Raw genomic sequence first — 7812 nt, 5'->3', positions numbered from 1 at the left:
AAGTTCTTCCACTTTAAGCTATTCACACACTGTGCACAATAGGTTTCGATTATAAGATGAAAAACTATTTCCCTCTTGACTTAGGAAAATTTTAGACTTGGTACATTTGACCTCATTTAATAGTGTTGGGACACCTTGTAAAAGGCCAATGAGTCTTTGAAAAAAAAAAAAAAAGAAAGCAAAATGTTTGCTTGCCTTGAAACCCGAGCAAGGTCTGAGGGGTATATGGTGAAAATCTTTAAAACCTGGTGCCCTAAGCCTTAATTTGTTGGGAGTCACCGACCTCAATGCTCGTTACAAGGGTGGATAGGTGGAGTTAGCATACTGTAAGTGCTTGGGTATTAAAATTCATTCTCAAAAGTCCGGGGTAAAATCCGAGGAGTTAGTGGTTGAAAGATCCTTAAAGCTTGATGCCCTAAACCTTAATTGGTTGGGAGTCATCGATGGACCCCCATTACATGGACAATTTAGAAAATAATACCTTTAAGCCTTGTACCCCTACAATGAAAAAAATTGTGAGAAAAGAGGTGCGTTCTTAACCTATTGGAGGTTGATCAGTTTGCTAAGCTTTGAAAAAGAACTAGGTTGGGGGGAGAGATTAGTTCAACATACTATATTCGGAAACTAATAAATAACACTTAGATTTTTGTGGAAGAGTAAGGTTTGACCCTTTGGGAGTGGAAACTCTTTTAAAAGCTTAAATTTGCATAATGCCTTCTCTTTATGAATTGTGATTAGACAAGTTATTTGATAACTCCTATTGAAGTTTGAGTTTTATTTCTTTCATGTTCCATGTGAGAGTTTGATCAATCATGCCACTTAAACATTTTTTGGAGTGATCAGCATGATTTTGCAAATTTATTACTTTTATTTTTATTTTTTTCTCTCCTTCATTGCTAAGGGACTAGCAATATGTCGGTTGGGGGGAGTGATTACTACTCAAAAAGTGCTATTTTGTAGCTTGTAATTAACTCTTTTAAACACTCTTGAGTAGTAATTATTACCTTTTAACTCAATTGACATGTTAAGGACCCTTGCAATCGTTTCTAATCAAATTGTGTTAAGTTTTGGTGTTTTTGATAGCTTTTAGCTACACCAAAGCAATCCAAGAATGAGGGAGAGCTGCATATAGTTCATGGCAAAGCTTTTGGAAGCTCAAATTCATGAAGAACCAAGCTTTGGAGCTCCATAGCCCTTTGCCAAAGTCATTCAAAGTATGCAAGGAAAGAACAACGGAGAGAGGAAAAACAGAGTGAAGAAAACAGAGGACAGCAGCTGCAGTATTATTTCACACTTTTGGAGCACTTTCCAAAGTCCATTTTCTACATTCTATATACCATTTCAAAGCTCAGGAAGTCAAGAATCCAATGCTTCAAACGGTGCACGATTCGGAGTTGAAATGAAGGAGTTACAGCCATTGCAAGCCGATCACTCCAAGTTGAAGGAAGAATTTTGCACGGCTGCGAAATCACCATTTTGCTGCGAAATGATTTCGCAGCCATTTTGCACAGTGCTGTGGAATTTCTCCTGAATTTTCCCGATATTTGTGACACATTGGAAGCCGAACACCGCAAGCTGAAAACCAACTTCGCAGTGCTGCGAAATCAGCCTTTTGCTGTGAAGTGATTTCGCAGCCCTTTTTGTGCGTCTGCGAAATCTTGTAGACCTCGTTTTCACCTGCGAAATGGTCCTTAGTGCTTCCCGATATTTGTGCACCGACTCTTTTAGATCTTTTCTTCAGGTATTTTTTTTATAAATTTCCATTTTCTCCTTGTATTCAGCCACTCATGTAATTCCTTAGCTAGGAAGTATCCAAGGAAGGGTAAATTACCTTCCTATATAAACTCTCTTGTAAACACTAAAAAGAGGACTCTCGGGGAGTTTTAACCACAGGAGATCCATGTATAGATATAGAAATATAGATAGATATATAAATATATAGAATATACAGAGTCTTGCTCTGTTTTTTCCTTCTCTTTCATTTTCATTTTCTTTCTAGCTAACCAAACTTTGAGGATTTTTCCTCAGAGGATGAGAGGCTAGGCTCTTTGTCTCTTGGAGTCAGGAAAGCCGGGTAAGTTTCCACATGCATAATTTGGAAGTTTTGTTGTTTTAGTTTTTAATGAAGAGAAAGTGTGGCCCGTTAATGGTTTTTATCTTTTTAGTTAACTTAAAACGCCTTTAATTCACCTGGGTCAACACTTGATAAGGCAAGTGATCTCCGTCCATGGAGATTCACTAGTTTATCTCTTGCGAACCTTTGGGAGGTGGTTTGAAGGTAGGATTTTCTAGAATAGCCAACACTTGGTAAGCTTTTAGACTCCAAGGAGACATCCATTAGTTATCTCTTGCGAGCTTTTGACGGGTAATCCAAGGTTAAAGATCACCTTGAATGGCAAATGCTAGGTGAGAGGCACGAGCCATTGCAAGGTGCATCAGTGAGAGGGATTTAGTGTTTGAACCCATTAATGGGAAGCATCTGTACAACACCGGTTGGAGAAGGAACTATATGTTAATTCTCTAATGCGAGGAAAAGAAACAAGTGACCGGAACTCTCCTTTTTGTATGAGGAACCTGAGCCTAGTGATCTGAAACTCCAAGAAACACTTTTCTTTGTAAGTAAAATCAGTTACTATTTTTGGTTAGTTTAAATCTAAACCTTTTTCATTCAAACATCTTTATGTTTTCTTTTAAAGCTAACCTTGAAATGAAAAGGCACCAATTCAGCTTTAAATTAATATCATTTGCAAAGTGAAAACCCATCCCAGTGAACGATCCTAGAACCACTATGCTATAGTAGCTTTGTCTTTGCTACCCTAGTATATGGTGTAATAGGTTATAAATTTTGTTGATTTCTCCCTCAATCAAGGAGCACCAGCTGGACATGAATCAGCTGAGACACCAAATGGGCACGAATCAATGGATACAAGAGATTTGATTGTAGATGCATGAGCAACTTTACTTTAAGTTTATGTATAGTCTTATGGTGTGTTGTTAGTTTAATTCTATATTATATAGGTTCTACTATATATAGAAACTAGGGACAACTTTAAACAAGTTCATTCATTTATGCTTTAATTGACATCAAATGTATATTAAACATATATTGATTATATATAGAATAAGGATAATTTTATTGTTATTATGCCATAGGTTCGGTTTTTCATATTAAAAGTTATATTAAAACATTTTTTTTTTAAATTCAAGGGAAACCTTGATAATTGTGCTTATCCCCACCTTGAAATACGTGAGACTCAAATTTGACATATGTAGGAGTACCATGACATATGTGGTACCTAACCTTAACATATATGATGACAACTATGACCTATGTGTAGACCCTCTATTTTGTCCCCTTTGCACATACCTTGATTAAGTACTTTTTCAATACTTTATAACAGTTCTTGAAAGCCTATTGTTACTCACATATCTTATCTCTTTAAGTCTTTCTGGATACCAAATACACATTTATGACAATTTGTTTAGACTTATTTAGGCCCATTAGACACATCTGACCCATTTAAGTACGCCTAGTCCTTTAGGGCTTGCTTCAGCACCCCTAAGTCATTTGCATGGCTTACATGGCTAATGTAGCTTACATGAATATGCGTCACGTACTTATATCTATTTATCTTTTTATTTATTCATTTCTTATTTACATTTTTTATATATGGTCATTGTATATTTTTGTTATCATTATTTTTATTATTATCATTATTCTTACCATTATATTTCACTTTTATTATTTTATCATTATTACTATTATTATTATTATTATTATTATTATTATTTATTTACTTTATGTTTTTATTTTTTATTTTATTTTATTATATATATATATATATTATTTTATTCATTTTATTTTATTTTCATTTCTTTTCTTTTCCAAAATGCTTATTTTATTTTATTTACTTAGGCAAAAAAATCAAAAAAATAAATAAAAACATAAAAATTTAAAATTTAAAAAATAAAAAATTTGTGTAGCATGGATTCACTATTGGAACTACACCTCAGTTAGGCCTCACCAATCGCCTAAGTTCTTTCGGGGTCCCACATTTGCATGGCCATGCATGACCATTTGGATGCAGGTCATCTTCTCCATATGATGCAATCAACTTGGCATGAGCACCATAACTGGAAATTTGAAGAAAGAAAAAGGGAAATAGAGAATTGGAAAAGGGATATTTTGGGACTTGGGGAATGAAAAAGGATTTGAACGGCATAGAGAAGGAGAGAGAGGCGTGATGTTTTTGGAAAATAAAAGAGTCTTGGTGGGGAAGTGGAGCAAGACCATTGGGAAGGAGAGGCTGGTGAATTATGGAGGAGATTCAAAAGGTTTTTTTGGGAGAGTAGAGTAGGCAAATGAGAGATATAAGAGGAGACATTGAGAAACTTGAAAATGAAGGTTCTGTTTTTAGGTGAAGCAAGAGAAAAATGACGGATGAGACTCTTTGGAGAAGCAAGAGCAAATGGAGGCAGAGTAGAGAATAAGAAGTTGGGTTGAAGCCAAGCAAACTTCGACTGAATGAGAGCATTACCTAGTAAGACTGATCAGGTTCATGGATTATTATTGATCATCACACTTCGTTTTTTTTTTCATATGATTATTTTTCACTGTTTATTAGGTCGCATTGGTTTGGTTATGGTGGCTAGCTTATATTTCTTTGGTTTCATTCGAGGATAATCTAATCGTGCTTTGATTGTTTATTTCATATTTGAAAACCTTCTTGTATCCTGGAATTTTTCTCTTAAGATATTTTCCTGGTTCAATCCACCGACCTTTAAACCCAAATATAAAGAAAAATGAATCGGGTTTCTTCATATTTGTTGGGTGTTTGGTCCTTGCTCATTCTCTTTTAAAGCTTCATTCCATTATATCCTATGTTTCTCCCTATTTAGCACATGTGTGTTCCAATCTGGGTCTTTGTTTTGGATTCCACACTTGAGATCCCTTCTATAAGTGAAAACCCATGAATGTAGACTGATTTTTTTTATTTTTATTTTTGTAATTGATAAAACAACTGAAGTCCACCATCGGCTTGAATGAAACAAGGATGTTAATCGAGTCGTGATCATGGATGCTCTATTTTGGAACCTTTAGCTTTTTGCACCTGGTCTTCCAATCCTTCCTTACTTTCATTATTCGTTCTGGTAGCCTGCTTGTTTGTCTTGACCGTCATTGATGCTAGCAATGGGAAAAAAACCGATCTTGGTTCTATCCTTGTGGGTCTGAATATGATCAGAGGGTCCAAGGGAGATGAGACAAGTGGAGAGGAGGCTATAGATGAAATATATGGGGGGAAGGACACACAAATCGTTGAGTATCAACTTGTCAATGATCTAAGGAGGTTCAGGTTCACAATGACACTTGAAATTTTAGAGTGATTATTCTCTTTTAACTCAATCAGTTTGTTGGGTTGAGACAGTTCAGTGACTTAGTTTTGAAAGCTAATTACTCTACTTTTAGAAATGGATTCATCATGTCCTATTTAGCCCAAGAAAGTAATTTCAACTTTCAAAGTTCTTTTCCGAAGTTTTTGACAACGATTTTGAGCAGGTGGTTGGAATCGGATTTTGGATGAGGACCTATTCTATACTGGTCATATTTTTTAGTGTGTATGGGTCTTATATCCTAGTATGTACCTTTTACTTCTCTGGTGATTATTCTGGTTGGGGAAATAAAGTTGAGAGTTGTGATAATCAGAATGTGTTTGGTAAATTCTAATGAGAAGGATGTGACTTGAATGGATTAGAGAGTTAGTTTTTGGATTAGATGTAGCAAGGGGTGTTGAGTACCTTCTTGGATCAACCTATCAGAGTTTATACACAGGGACCTAAAGCCTTCAGACATTCTTCTTAAGGAGAATATGAGAGCTAAGGTTGTTGATCGTGGTCTTGCGTGACTTGTTCCGAATGAGAAGAGCTCAATTGAAACAAGAATTGTCGGTACTTTGGTGCTGGAGTATGTATCGACTGGTCGAGTGACTACTAAAGTGGACGTCACCAGTTTTGCAATGATTTTGACAGAGCTCATCACCTAAAGAAAAGCACTAGACAAGAGCCAGCTCGAGGAGAACATGCGCCTAGTGACATGGTTCAAAAGAATGCATATTAATATGGACGCTTTCATAAAAGCATCTCGTTGAAAGAAATGTGTCTTTGGATCAAACATGAATGAACAGAAAACTTAGAGCTTGTAGATCAAAGATACCATTTTTTTGTTCCAGCACTCCCCACACCCAAAGCCTCACTTTTCTAACTCACTCCTGCATGGCCACCCTCTTCTCCATCAAGCTCACCCAAGGGAAACCCATTTAGCCATTTTGATATGAATCTCTCTTCCTCCACTCGTTCCTCATGAGCTTCTTTCCTCTTCACTGCCCAGGTGCATGAGACCCTCTCTTAAAATCCTTCTCCATCATACTCATACTATATCCACCACTCAAACACCACCCGACTTCAGTTCTAAAGCTACCAATTTTCACCAACCACTCCCCATTTGCATCACCATTAACCCCCATCATCCTGTTATAGCCCACATAGTCATCACCCACTCCTAGAAAAGACCATGCACACCTCCTTCAATTTATTTCCAACATCGGAACCACCACCGTCAACTTATCCCATGTCACAATGCCCACCAATCACCCCCGAAACACCATCTAACTTTGGCCCTTAGCTCCATCCAATCCAGATTGCTTCTCTACTGTCACTAACACCAACCCATGCAAAAAAAAAAAAAAATGGATTCACTCCTACGCGTGGCAGCTATCATTTTAGATATGTCTGATGGGTTCGTTTGGCGTTTGGAAGATCATGACTTGCACTCAAGAAGATACGCCATGGACTATGGGAGAGGTCTCAACAAAGTCCATTTCCTCCATGTTGCGCTAGACTCACTTCTCTTCCAAAGATGGTATCCGGGTTTAATCATTTTCAACGGAGCTATTTCGATGAAGATGAATGTGACCTTTTGAAAGCTGTGAATATTGGTAAAGTGATATTGGCTTTAGCAGGTGTAACCATAGTGCAAAGTCTCATGGGCCCTCCTTGAGAGATATTCAATATAATGGAGCTACTAGAAATGGGAACCTTTTGTCTCATTCGAGAGGGTCAATTAGCTAGAATGCAAGTGTCATTAGGATAAGTGTTGTCACCAAGCAAGAGACTGAAGCCATTAGTATCCACAATACAGTCTCACTTATTCTGGCTCATTTCTACACCCCGCCACCTTTTGGCATGCAATCCCAAAATTGCACCCTAGGCCCCACGTGTACATGGCTATGCATGGCCACCCTCCAGTGCACCACCTATAGGATACGTGGCATCCTCTTGCTTCTTCATATTTTAATGCCAAAATTTAATTTTCAAAACTCTATTTTCAAATAATTTTCCAAAATTCCAATTTTCAAATTTATTTTTTTTTTAAAAAAATTCCTTCCTCAAATAATTTTCCAAAGTTCCAATTTTCAAAACTTTAATCTTCAAATAATTTTCCAAAATTCCAATTTCCAAATTTAATTTTTTAAAACTTCCATTTTCAAATAATTCCTCAAAATTCCCATTTTCAAATTTAATTCTCAAAACTTTCATTTTCAAATACTTTTCCAAAATTCCAATTTCCAAATTTAATTTTTTAAAACTTCCATTTTCAAATAATTTTCCAAAATTCTGATTTTCAAATCTAATTTTCAAAATTTCCATTTTCAAATAATTTTCCAAATTTCCACTTTTCAAATTTAATTCTTAAGAAATCTCATTCTCAAATAATTTTCCAAATTTCCAATTTTTAAATTTTCCATTTTCAAATAA

Source organism: Vitis vinifera, chromosome 9 (genome assembly GCF_030704535.1).
Source record: "Vitis vinifera cultivar Pinot Noir 40024 chromosome 9, ASM3070453v1".
Taxonomy (NCBI): domain Eukaryota; kingdom Viridiplantae; phylum Streptophyta; class Magnoliopsida; order Vitales; family Vitaceae; genus Vitis; species Vitis vinifera.
Note: the sequence above shows the minus strand (reverse complement) of the source record.